We start from the raw sequence: 13,233 nt of genomic DNA, 5'->3' as shown, positions 1-13,233 counted from the left end.
AAAAATGTGGAACGCTTCACGATTTTGCGTGTCATCCTTGCGCAGGGGCCATGCTAATCTTCTCTGTATCGTTCCAATTTTAGTATATGTACTGCCGAAGCAAGTACATCTGTTGTTCCTCTCAGTTGGGTATATATGTTGCTGTCACAAAACTACAAAGCTGTGTCTTCTTGGACTGTCAGTTGTCTAGCAAAATAATGAATATTTCACATAAATATATTAGTGCAAATATGTAAAATGTTAAGGACAACTATGGCGTAAAACGTACGTAGTTAAATAACGATAAGTATTTTTACTAAAGTTTGCATTAGGGTTGTCTCAAGTTTATAAACTCTCGTCAGATATAAATCGAAAAGGTATCGCATGTGCTGCGACCTGGTGGCAGTGCCAGTAGTGTGGTGGTAGAGAGTGGAGCGACCTAGCGGCGGCAATAGGAACGCTTGTTTTGGTCTCCCCCATGAAGACAGAGGATGCAATCGTATTAGATTTTCGTTATTATTACATTGCCACCGCACAAATCAAGAATATCCATGCAGCGTTTGTAATATAACCACCATCGAGGGCTACACGATCGATCCGAAACCGAGCTGCCAAATGTATTGAAGTAGAAGGACAGTTTTTTGAAAACTGTCTCTAAATTTTACTTCAAGCATTGTTAAGAGTACATATAGTTTTCTGTCATTCAATTTCGATAATTTGTTTTTCTACGCAATGAGTGTTGGTAGTAAAATTTGATTTTAAAAACTATTATTTCATTGTAATTGTCTTATTGTATATAATTTTCTTCAGTATTAAAGTTTCTCTGGAAAAATTTACGTTTTCATCACCTATTTAATAAAATAATTGTACTTAAAAAACCTAAAAATCGTTTTTCGAATCCTCTTTTTTGTGTTTTACATCTCTTAAACAATAAGAGAGATAGATACAAGTATGGAAAAAACGTTATTCCATTTAGCATGTCATAAACCATTCGAAAAAACTACATTCGTCTCTAAATTCCTCTTCCCACACTCCCAGCAAATGATCATTTAACCTCGGGTACTAAATTGTGGGGTGAAATCTTTTGTTGGCCGTTATTCAGTAACAAATCATTTCCGGGCCTATGTTTGTATGAACTTTTTCATTATTTTTTATAGTACAATAAGCTCAGAAAGTGCTGGTAACACTACCCGAATCACCCTGTAGAATTCTGGACAGTTACCACATGATTTTGTATACTCATCAATTCTCAAAGCAGTCTAGGTGTTTTTTGCCTTGTGTTTAATAGTTGCGATAATTGATTTTTTAGATTTATAGGCTACATTGAATCCTTAGTTATTTATAATGTGAAATCTTTATTGATGTATTTTAATTTTAGGTACATCAATTTTCAATAACTTAACGATAAACTACACTAAAGAAATAACAACACTTCCCTTAACAACTACCCTTACAATAAGATATCCATCATTAGGAGAGAAATCTAAACATACAAACAGATAACTAATTAGTTTTGTGTATCCGTATCTAACCCTAGACGGAATTTAATGTCCGTTCGTTTTACGTACGTTACTACAAAAATACTAGCGTCTGCGAATAGTTGCATTGTGGCCGCATATCTTTGAACGTCCACGACAAAAATCAATAACGATGAGCGCCTCTGTGCTCGAGTACCACAACAAGGTTCCTTCAGCCGCCGCTAGGTCGCGCCACACTCGACACAATTTTTAAGCGAGAGGTAACCGTAATTAAAGTTTAATTACCATTAGATTTAATTGATATCAGAGATTTTAAAGGCGCAGTATTCTAGAGCAAACGTAATTAATCACAGTTATAAATGTAAACTTGCTGTAGTCTAACGTATTTACTTACATTTAATAGTGTAGTAGTGATCCAAGTCCCTTACGGATTGTAGTGTAGTACCATAGAGATATATACTGTACCATGGTCCCTGTACTGCCGTACAGGATAGACTGGCCAGTACACACTTATTCTATGACTGGAATGTACAGAGAAGGTTGACGTGGCTCCTGAACAAGGATGACACGTAACTGTATAGGTTCCACATTTTTTTGTTATTTTGATCATTGAATTTTATTTTGCACGATTTTATTATAGTTAAAAATAAAAAATACCCTATTATTTTAATGATTGAACAATAAATTTTTATTTTTAAGTCCGCACTATTATTTATTATTTCTACATTACAATTTTCTACAAACGTTAGTAATCACTTTGTCTCCACACACCGAATGCTTTAAAAATTTACCATTTCAAAGTTTTCTATGAACCATAATGAAATTTAGAATTAAGACACTGACATAAAAATCATGGGGGATATTTGGATTTGTATACAAGATGATAATGAAATCTTTGCCTCCTAATTTTTAAACAGATGTAGATATAAATATTTAAAATTTAGTTTTTACAAGTGTCAAAAGTTTACCATCATCAAGTTGTACAAGGAAAGATCACTTACTTAGGATAAAAACGTCTGAAATCCTGTTTTCTTTTCTAATCAACCAGCACGACTGGCCGGTTTTAGAGACGGGCAGTTTTTCCATCGGTGCAAGGTTTTGGTTTAGTTTGGAGGGTGCAACTTTGGCCAGGAGCTATTAAATCACATTTTTCAACTCGAATAAAAAATTATTTTTTATTTTAAATGTTGGATTATGTTTTTGCACGTTTTTACAAACATTGCACAAAGCAGAAGGTGAAATAGAGTTAAACTCAAACCACATCACACACACTATCAACTCTTTCCTCTATAGTTACATTCTATGTACACGAGATCCGGTTACAAACTACTTGGATTACATGGATTTACGCAAAATGTCAATAAAAATTGTAATTCCGTATTGTGATCCAGAATACTAAAAGAGAATTTTGTTGGCGTTCAAACTTTGAAATGGGTACACAGTATGCTGTGATTTGTTTCAATGGAGGGAATAGGGATCAATTAAATTGTTGAGAGATCTTGAAGTTAAATGTGGGAAAAAAAACTATTTACAGCTCTAAGCGATATTGACCGCGACCGAAAAAAAAACGCTTATAAAGCGTGTGAAGTGGGAGTAAAACAGTCCATGATAAGGTAGAAAATAACAAAGAAGTAGTAAAGTTGTTAGATGAAGAAGAGACTGGATTATGTTTAAAAGAGTAAGTTAAGCTTTAAGTTTTCGAAAATGAGAAACACTTTTTTTATCTCGTATATTTATATTTTTCTCAAAAACCACTCATCCGAATTAAAGATTTTTACTATTTCTAATATAGACTTGCATTCTAACTCAGTACTACGATTTTTGTAATTAAATAACATAAAAAAATTATTTTAGTTACTGTAACGTGTCTACAGTAAGGTTATCTACTATAAACCAATTACAACTATTTTTGTTTTAGTATAAGAGCGATCAATGGTATTCTAAACTAATAACCCTTTATTTTTAGAATGCACAAGTTCCAATGGAATTCAATAATTAAAACTCAGTATAAAATTAATATTAATTTTAATAAAATTTAAAATCAATAATACAGCAACGCCAAGCTATCTTTTTTACTTAGAATTTATTCTCAATTATTTCATGTTTTTAACCCATCAAAAGTTTCACAAGTCCAGTCTTAAAACTAACAATCAATCAATCATTCAATAATTGTGTCCTTCAAGTTCTCAGTGCTAATGTTTCAACACAAACTCGAAATAAAAATCTTCATTAAACTTCAAAATAAAATAATCTTCTTCTAATATAAAATAAAAACAAATAATAAAAATACGACTTCTTCTCAAAATAAAAATCAAACAAATTAAGATAATATTAATATTTAATTTATGAACAAAGACAATGTCCAACCAGTTAAAGTCAAAATTGTATCAGTTTCAATCTACTTATTTTCTGTAAGTTTCCAATTTACAAATCATTGAATTATCCAGAATTGTTCGCTTGGCTTTGAATGTTAAATTTTAGGAACTTGTTAAGATATATATAGAATCTCAGAAGATTAAATAAATTTTCTTTTTCAGTAGGTTAAATCCTGATTAAACCAAATTGAACAGGAAAATATCATCAAGTAATTTTTCTATTTCAATATTTAATTCTAAACTTTCACAGTACCTCGCACTTCTCCAGAAGACTTCACCAAGTAACCGAAATGGCTATTATATATTTACTTAATTGAAACACTACTTTAAATTTTGAAAAGAATTTTAAATCTTACAACTCAACCTTCTTGCCGAAAAATCAAAACGGCAAGAGTAGGCTAAACCTTAATATGTCTACACTCTCTGAGCACACAGCAAAGAATCTCCTCAAAACGTGGTTGAAGCCACCGGAAGGATCTAGAACTCCCTCCCACCATCTAATAAAGCTAACATTGGCCAATCAAAATTGAGCAACAACAATGTCTGTGTTGAATGGTACCTATCCAGCCCAGACATGTAACCTGTGCTCAATACCTACATACAAAAGGAAGCTTCTAGCATTCCTTGAACCCGAATTGACAAGAAATTCAGCACTGCTGGAAGGTTCACAATCTTACAATTCAATTACTATATAAGTTTACAATTCTCTTAATTAAAAATAAAAATATTCCTATAAATAATTCAATAATATAGGAAGCAATCCTATATCCTCCCTACCTTCAATGCTAGAAGCAAGGCTTCTAGTAATAATACCGGCAAACTACTAACATCAATTAGCAAGGGGCTTTATTAATAATGAGGACAAACTACTAACATCAATTAGCAAGAGGCTTTAGTAATAATGAGGACAAACTACTAACATCAATTAGGCAAGAGGCTTTAGACCTCACCTACCTTTTACCAGAAATAAAAAAAAAATTTTTTATACAACATTCACCTTACAAAGTTCAACCTTGAATATCCCTTAAACCAAGCAGATCAAAGAATAATTTTCTTCCTACAATATGTTTACTTACAATTACTTACAATATGTTTACCTAATCACCTACAATAAAAACAAGTTAAATTCAATTTAAGTTCAGAATACGCAAATTAGTACATCATCAATAAAGCGTACAGTTTAAAAATACTAAGTTACTTCTCTAAACATTCTTCAATTGAAAAACCCTAATTTGTTCTGTTAATTTAATTACACTACATCAAAACAATCAATATTTTAGAATGACTATAATTCGGTAACACCTAACAGACTCAGCTATATATAAATCAAATATTTACATTTAATCTTTGGTTAAGTCCAATTACTGATGTACATATGTTTACAAAACAAAGTTTAAAATGTAAACAAACAAGAATTATTAATGAATCTCAACTATCTATACAATCTTCTTAACATCAATAAGAGTACTGAATTATTATTTGTTGTTACAAGTTTTTTGAATTTTAAAAAACCTTAATTCTCCAAGTTTGTTTTTTTACATTAAAAGTACATAAAGTATAATAACCCATTTTAAATTTATTATCATTAAGTCAAAACTTTAAAAGATCCTTATAACTAATTAATTAATACTTACAAGTTTACTTAACAATCAATAAACATTACTCAGTACAAAAATAATTGATTAATTTTTAAATGAATTTAAGCAAATACAATGATTCAATATACAATTGATGCAAATACAATGATGTTTTATAGTTATTATCATTAAATCAAAATTTTAAAAGATCTTTAGAAGTAATTATTATAATTATTACAACTTTAGTTCAACAATCAATAAAATATTAGTCAGTACATAAACAATTGATTAATTTTGAAATCATTTTAAGCAAATACAAAGATCCATATTTTTACATAATTCATTTATTTAAAAGTAAAGTTAAGTATTCTAAGACTAACTGTTTTGATGAATTCAGAAATGGAAAGTCTGTAGATAACGGTCCTGGTTATTGATCGAGAGTAGTTAACAATCTTATCTCGGTCCTTTGTTTGCGATGCCCACTGATAATCGACAGTCGCTTCCGAGACAGCTTGGACGGTTTAACGACGGTATACAGCTCCTGGCCAGGTCGCCTCATCTCCTGCACCTCGTACATAACCAATGACTTCGTTCCCTGATGTTGGATTTGTCCTCGTTCTCAGCAATCGTTCCATATGAAACATTTATTTAGAACCCTTTAAAAGTATATCTGTAAAGGTTAAATTATCAAACGTCCCTTTTTATTCACTCAGTACAATTCTTTGTATACCCCCAAAACGTTTAAGTTATTTTCATAAATACATTTATTTCGTCAGTCTACAACTTCATCAATCCACAGCACAAATCTTTACCATAAGGAGCTTTCTACAAGATCATCTCTTCTCATCTTTAACTGTGGCAGTGCAGTGCTGTTTAAATAATGTTTCTTTCTTTAAAATTTTTGGTAATCATTGTGGTGCAAATTAATACAAGTTAAATTCTTTTTATTTTAATTTCAATCAGTGCTAGTTACTTGTTAAGTTATTATGGATAACCAATCCAGGTAACAATTATATATAAGCTGTATCCTTTTTCACTAATTATTTTAATCTTAGTTTAGTACTTATAATGAGGTAATATCATGTTGTTCTTTCTCACTTTCACTGTGTAAACATTTACTCAGGGTTGTTGGAACATTTCATGTTATAGACCACAACCTTGGGATTTCCACAACAAATACAGATTATTTTTCCATCCAAATTTGTTTATTACAATCGGTAGGATAGGATAGGACTCACATTCACCAAATATATATAGTGTGTCTGTATGCGTGAAATAAACACATGTCTCATTGTACTTTCACTCATATGGTAACATGTATGTCGATTTCATAAAACATTAGTAATAATCTATAACTAATTGGTTTGTTTATAAAATCTCACATTATTACATACTCATTAATAGTACAAGTTTCATGTATTAAACACTCACAGTCCATGTCCAACCCAATAGCAACACATGTCTCATTGTACTTTCACTCATATGGTAACATGTACGTAGATTTTAATAAAACATTAGTAATATCTATAACTAATTGGTTTGTTTATAAAATCTCACATTATTACATACTCATTAATAGTACAAGTTTCATGTATTAAACACTCACAGTCCATGTCCAACCCAATAGCACCACATGTCTCATTGTACTTTCTCTCATATGGTTAACATGTACGTAGATTTAATAAAACATTAGTAATTATCTATAACTAATTGGTTTGTTTATCAAATCTCACATTATCACATATTCATTAATAGTACAAGTTTCATGTATTAAAGACTCACAGTCCATGTCCTACCCTGAAATTTACACCATACACTTTCTACACCTATATTCATTTTACCATCATTGTTTTACCAGCTTCATGTTCACGCTGTGAACTCGCTTATATATATTTGCATCTCTCAGATCTTGCACCACAAAACTGATATCTGAAATTACGGCAATAATTTTGTAGGGTCCTTCGTAAATGTCATCCAACTTCTTTCTCTGAAAATTAACTTTACAAAACACAATATCACCCTTCTTAAATCTAAACATTGTTACCATATTTGCTTAATTTCTCATTTTTCAAACATTGTTGCTTCAGATTTCTGACTGCATTGATTAATTTATTTTTATTTCTTTCCCCGTAATTCGTTATCTATTAAGCCCTTCAGATTCCACCGCAAACTTAAACTATTATTTGGTTTATAATTAAACAACAGTTCAAAACGGGGTCGATTTCACACTTTCATTGAATGTACTATTTACTGATAATTGAATTTTTCCCAAACATTTAGCCCATCCTCTTTTATTTTCAGAATAATAACCAATTAAAAACTTGATTTAAACTTCGTAGGTAGACACTCCCCTTTTAATTAAAAAAAATATTTGTATTCTTCAGTAGTGAAACAAGTTGCGTTGTCATCCACTATATTTTCAGGTAATGAGTAATTATTAAGTAATACTATTTTCTAAGGCTCTTATCACATTACCTGATGTTATTTCCCGCCGTGGAAGGCACCAAGTTAATTTATTCATATCTTCTTACAATCATCATTATATATTGATATCCATCAAGATGTTCCACATTGACTAATACCTTTAATTTAATAAGTTTTTCATAATCTTTTTCTTGACTCTAACGGCCACAGACCGGTTTACGATAAATACCCCTAAATTTAAATTCAAACAACAGTTCTTCTTTAATAAGTAGGTCCAACCTTCAGTGACATAGTTCACTAATTAAAGTTCAGCACTGTTCACAATAGTCACTTTATATTACAGTTTATTCCTCACAGAAAACATTCTTTATTACAATAATTTATTAATTGATTTATCAATTAATTTAATGTCTTCCTTTAAAAGTTCACACAAATACCAATCACTGTTCAAAACTTCTTCACATCAATCTCTCAATTATTACCAGCAGAGTTGCGCAATTATGTAACGTGTCTACAGTAAGGTTATCTACTATAAACCAATTACAACTATTTTTGTTTTAGTATAAGAGCGATCAATGGTATTCTAAACTAATAACCTTTATTTTTAGAATGCACAAGTTCCAATGGAATTCAATAATTAAACTCAGTATAAATTAATATTAATTTTAATAAAATTTAAAATCAATAATACAGCAACGCCAAGCTATCTTTTTTACTTAGAATTTATTCTCAATTATTTCATGTTTTTAACCCATCAAAAGTTCACAAGTCCAGTCTTAAAACTAACAATCAATCAATCATTCAATAATTGTGTCCTTCAAGTTCTCAGTGCTAATGTTTCAACACAAACTCGAAATAAAAATCTTCATTAAACTTCAAAATAAAATAATCTTCTTCTAATATAAAATAAAACAAATAATAAAATACGTCTTCTTCTCAAAATAAAAATCAAACAAATTAAGATAATATTAATATTTAATTTATGAACAAAGACAATGTCCAACCAGTTAAAGTCAAAATTGTATCAGTTTCAAACTACTTATTTTCTGTAAGTTTCCAATTTACAAATCATTGAATTATCCAGAATTGTTTCGCTTGGCTTTGAATGTTAAATTTAGGAACTTGTTAAGATATATATAGAATCTCAGAAGATTAAATAAATTTTCTTTTTCAGTAGGTTAATCCTGATTAAACCAAATTGAACAGGAAAATATCATCAAGTAATTTTCTATTTCAATATTTAATTCTAACTTTCACAGTACCTCGCACTTCTCCAGAAGACTTCACCAAGTAACCGAAATGGCTATTATATATTACTTAATTGAAACACTACTTTAAATTTTGAAAAGAATTTTTAAATCTTACAACTCAACCTTCTTGCCGAAAAATCAAAACGGCAAGAGTAGGCTAAACCTTAATATGTCTACACTCTCTGAGCACACAGCAAAGAATCTCCTCAAAACGTGGTTGAAGCCACCGGAAGGATCTAGAACTCCCTCCCACCATCTAATAAAGCTAACATTGGCCAATCAAAATTGAGCAACACAATGTCTGTGTTGAATGGTACCTATCCAGCCCAGACATGTAACCTGTGCTCAATACCTACATACAAAAGGAAGCTTCTAGCATTCCTTGAACCCGAATTGACAAGAAATTCAGCACTGCTGGAAGGTTCACAATCTTACAATTCAATTACTATATAAGTTTACAATTCTTAATTAAAAATAAAAATATTCCTATAAATAATTCAATAATATAGGAAGCATCCTATAGTTACAAAATAGTAAAAATTTATATAAATTAACATCAATTTAAAAAATACGTATAAAATAGTGGAAACCTTTTCTAATACAGTGTAAATGTTGGCAAAAAATGTGGAACGCTTCACGATTTTGCGTGTCATCCTTGCGCAGGGGCCATGCTAATCTTCTCTGTATCGTTCCAATTTTAGTATATGTACTGCCGAAGCAAGTACATCTGTTGTTCCTCTCAGTTGGGTATATATGTTGCTGTCACAAAACTACAAAGCTGTGTCGTCTTGGACTGCCAGTTGTCTAGCAAAATAATGAATATTTCACATCAATATATTAGTGCAAATATGTAAAATGTTAAGGACAACTATGGCGTAAAACGTACGTAGTTAAATAATGATAAGTATATTTACTAAAGTTTGCATTAGGGTTGTCTCAAGTTTATAAACTCTCGTCAGATATAAATCGAACAGGTATCGCATGTGCTGCGACCTGGCGGCAGTGCCAGTAGTGTGGTGGTAGAGAGTGGAGCGACCTAGCGGCGGCAATAGGAACCTTGTTTTGGTCTCCCCCATGAAGACAGAGGATGCCATCGTATTAGATTTTCGTTATTATTACATTGCCACCGCACAAATCAAGAATAAATATCCATGCAGCGTTTGTAATATAACCACCATCGAGGGCTACACGATCGATCCGAAACCGAGCTGCCAAATGTATTGAAGTAGAAGGACAGTTTTTTGAAAACTGTCTCTAAATTTTACTTCAAGCATCGTTAAGAGTACATATAGTTTTCTGTCATTCAATTTCGATAATTTGTTTTTCTACGCAATGAGTGTTGGTAGTAAAATTTGATTTTAAAAACTATTATTTCATTGTAATTGTCTTATTGTATATAATTTTCTTCAGTATTAAAGTTTCTCTGGAAAAATTTACGTTTTCATCACCTATTTAATAAAATAATTGTACTTAAAAAACCTAAAAATCGTTTTTCGAATCCTCTTTTTTGTGTTATACATCTCTTAAACAATAAGAGAGATATATACAAGTATGGAAAAAAAAAAACGTTATTCCATTTATCATGTCATAAAACCATTCGAAAAAACTACATTCGTCTCTAAATTCCTCTTCCCACACTACCAGCAAATGATCATTTAACCTCGGGTACTAAATTGGGGGTGAAATCTTTTGTTGGCCGTTATTCAGTAACAAATCATTTCCGGGCCTATGTTTGTATGAACTTTTTCATTATTTTTTATAGTACAATAAGCTCAGAAAGTGCTGGTAACACTACCCGAATCACCCTGTAGAATTCTGGACAGTTACCACATGATTTTGTATACTCATCAATTCTCAAAGCAGTCTAGGTGTTTTTGCCTTGTGTTTAATAGTTGCGATAATTGATTTTTTAGATTTATAGGCTACATTGAATCCTTAGTTATTTATAATGTGAAATCTTTATTGATGTATTTTAATTTTAGGTACATCAATTTTCAATAACTTAACGATAAACTACACTAAAGAAATAACAACACTTCCCTTAACAACTACCCTTACAATAAGATATCCATCATTAGGAGGGAAATCTAAACATACAAACAGATAACTAATTAGTTTTGTGTATCCGTATCTAACCCTAGACAGAATTTAATGTCCGTTCGTTTTACGTACGTTACTACAAAAATACTAGCGTCTGCGAATAGTTGCATTGTGGCCGCATATCTTTGAACGTCCACGACAAAAATCAATAACGATGAGCGCCTCTGTGCTCGAGTACCACAACAAGGTTCCTTCAGCCGCCGCTAGGTCGCGCCACACTCGACACAATTTTTAAGCGAGAGGTAACCGTAATTAAAGTTTAATTACCATTAGATTTAATTGATATCAGAGATTTTAAAGGCGCAGTATTCTAGAGCAAATGTAAATAATCACAGTTATAAATGTAAACTTGCTGTAGTCTAACGTATTTTACTTACATTTAATAGTGTAGTAGTGATCCAAGTCCCTTACGGATTGTAGTGTAGTACCATAGAGATATATACTGTACCACGGTCCCTGTACTGCCGTACAGGATAGACTGGCCAGTACACACTTATTCTATGACTGGAATGTACAGAGAAGGTTGACGTGGCTCCTGAACAAGGATGACACGTAACTGTATAGGTTCCACATTTTTTTGTTATTTTGATCATTGAATTTTATTTTGCACGATTTTATTATAGTTAAAAATAAAAAATACCCTATTATTTTAATGATTGAACAATAAATTTTTATTTTTAAGTCCGCACTATTATTTATTATTTCTACATTACAATTTTCTACAAACGTTAGTAATCACTTTGTCTCCACACACCGAATGCTTTAAAAATTTACCATTTCAAAGTTTTCTATGAACCATAATGAAATTTAGAATTAAGACACTGACATAAAAATCATGGGGGATATTTGGATTTGTATACAAGATGATAATGAAATCTTTGCCTCCTAATTTTTAAACAGATGTAGATATAAATATTTAAAATTTAGTTTTTACAAGTGTCAAAAGTTTACCATCATCAAGTTGTACAAGGAAAGATCACTTACTTAGGATAAAAACGTCTGAAATCCTGTTTTCTTTTCTAATCAACCAGCACGACTGGCCGGTTTTAGAGACGGGCAGTTTTTCCATCGGTGCAAGGTTTTGGTTTAGTTTGGAGGGTGCAACTTTGGCCAGGAGCTATTAAATCACATTTTTCAACTCGAATAAAAAATTATTTTTTATTTTAAATGTTGGATTATGTTTTTGCACGTTTTTACAAACATTGCACAAAGCAGAAGGTGAAATAGAGTTTAAACTCAAACCACATCACACACACACTATCAACTCTTTCCTCTATAGTTACATTCTATGTACACGAGATCCGGTTACAAACTACTTGGATTACATGGATTTACGCAAAATGTCAATAAAAATTGTAATTCCGTATTGTGATCCAGAATACTAAAAGAGAATTTTGTTGGCGTTCAAACTTTGAAATGGGTACACAGTATGCTGTGATTTGTTTCAATGGAGGGAATAGGGATCAATTAAATTGTTGAGAGATCTTGAAGTTAAATGTGGGAAAAAAACTATTTACAGCTCTAAGCGATATTGACCGCGACCGAAAAAACGCTTATAAAGCGTGTGAAGTGGGAGTAAAACAGTCCATGATAAGGTAGAAAATAACAAAGAAGTAGTAAAGTTGTTAGATGAAGAAGAGACTGGATTATGTTTAAAAGAGTAAGTTAAGCTTTAAGTTTTCGAAAATGAGAAACACTTTTTTTATCTCGTATATTTATATTTTTCTCAAAAACCACTCATCCGAATTAAAGATTTTTACTATTTCTAATATAGACTTGCATTCTAACTCAGTACTACGATTTTTTGTAATTAAATAACATAAAAAAATTATTTTAGTTACAAAATAGTAAAAATTTATATAAATTAACATCAATTTAAAAAATACGTATAAAATAGTGGAAACCTTTTCTAATACAGTGTAAATGTTGGCAAAAAATGTGGAACGCTTCACGATTTTGCGTGTCATCCTTGCGCAGGGGCCATGCTAATCTTCTCTGTATCGTTCCAATTTTAGTATATGTACTGCCGAAGCAAGTACATCTGTTGTTC

At 31.2% G+C, this 13,233-nt stretch overlaps 3 non-coding genes across 3 annotated transcripts; all 3 read right to left on the bottom strand.

Annotated features, from left to right (window-relative positions):
• Positions 1-107, bottom strand: LOC124361582. The gene has a single exon (XR_006922339.1). It is a non-coding gene; the product is annotated as a U6 spliceosomal RNA (small nuclear RNA).
• A 9,594-nt stretch (positions 108-9,701) lies between these two features.
• Positions 9,702-9,808, bottom strand: LOC124361581. Its single transcript, XR_006922338.1, has one exon. It is a non-coding gene; the product is annotated as a U6 spliceosomal RNA (small nuclear RNA).
• Positions 9,809-13,115: 3,307 nt separating this feature from the next.
• Positions 13,116-13,222, bottom strand: LOC124361580. Its single transcript, XR_006922337.1, has one exon. It is a non-coding gene; the product is annotated as a U6 spliceosomal RNA (small nuclear RNA).
• Positions 13,223-13,233: the final 11 nt, after the last annotated feature.

This window comes from Homalodisca vitripennis, chromosome 4 (assembly GCF_021130785.1).
Source record: "Homalodisca vitripennis isolate AUS2020 chromosome 4, UT_GWSS_2.1, whole genome shotgun sequence".
In the NCBI taxonomy this organism is placed as follows: domain Eukaryota; kingdom Metazoa; phylum Arthropoda; class Insecta; order Hemiptera; family Cicadellidae; genus Homalodisca; species Homalodisca vitripennis.
The sequence above is the reverse complement of the archived record's forward strand: the minus strand, read 5'-3'. Positions and strand labels throughout refer to the sequence as shown.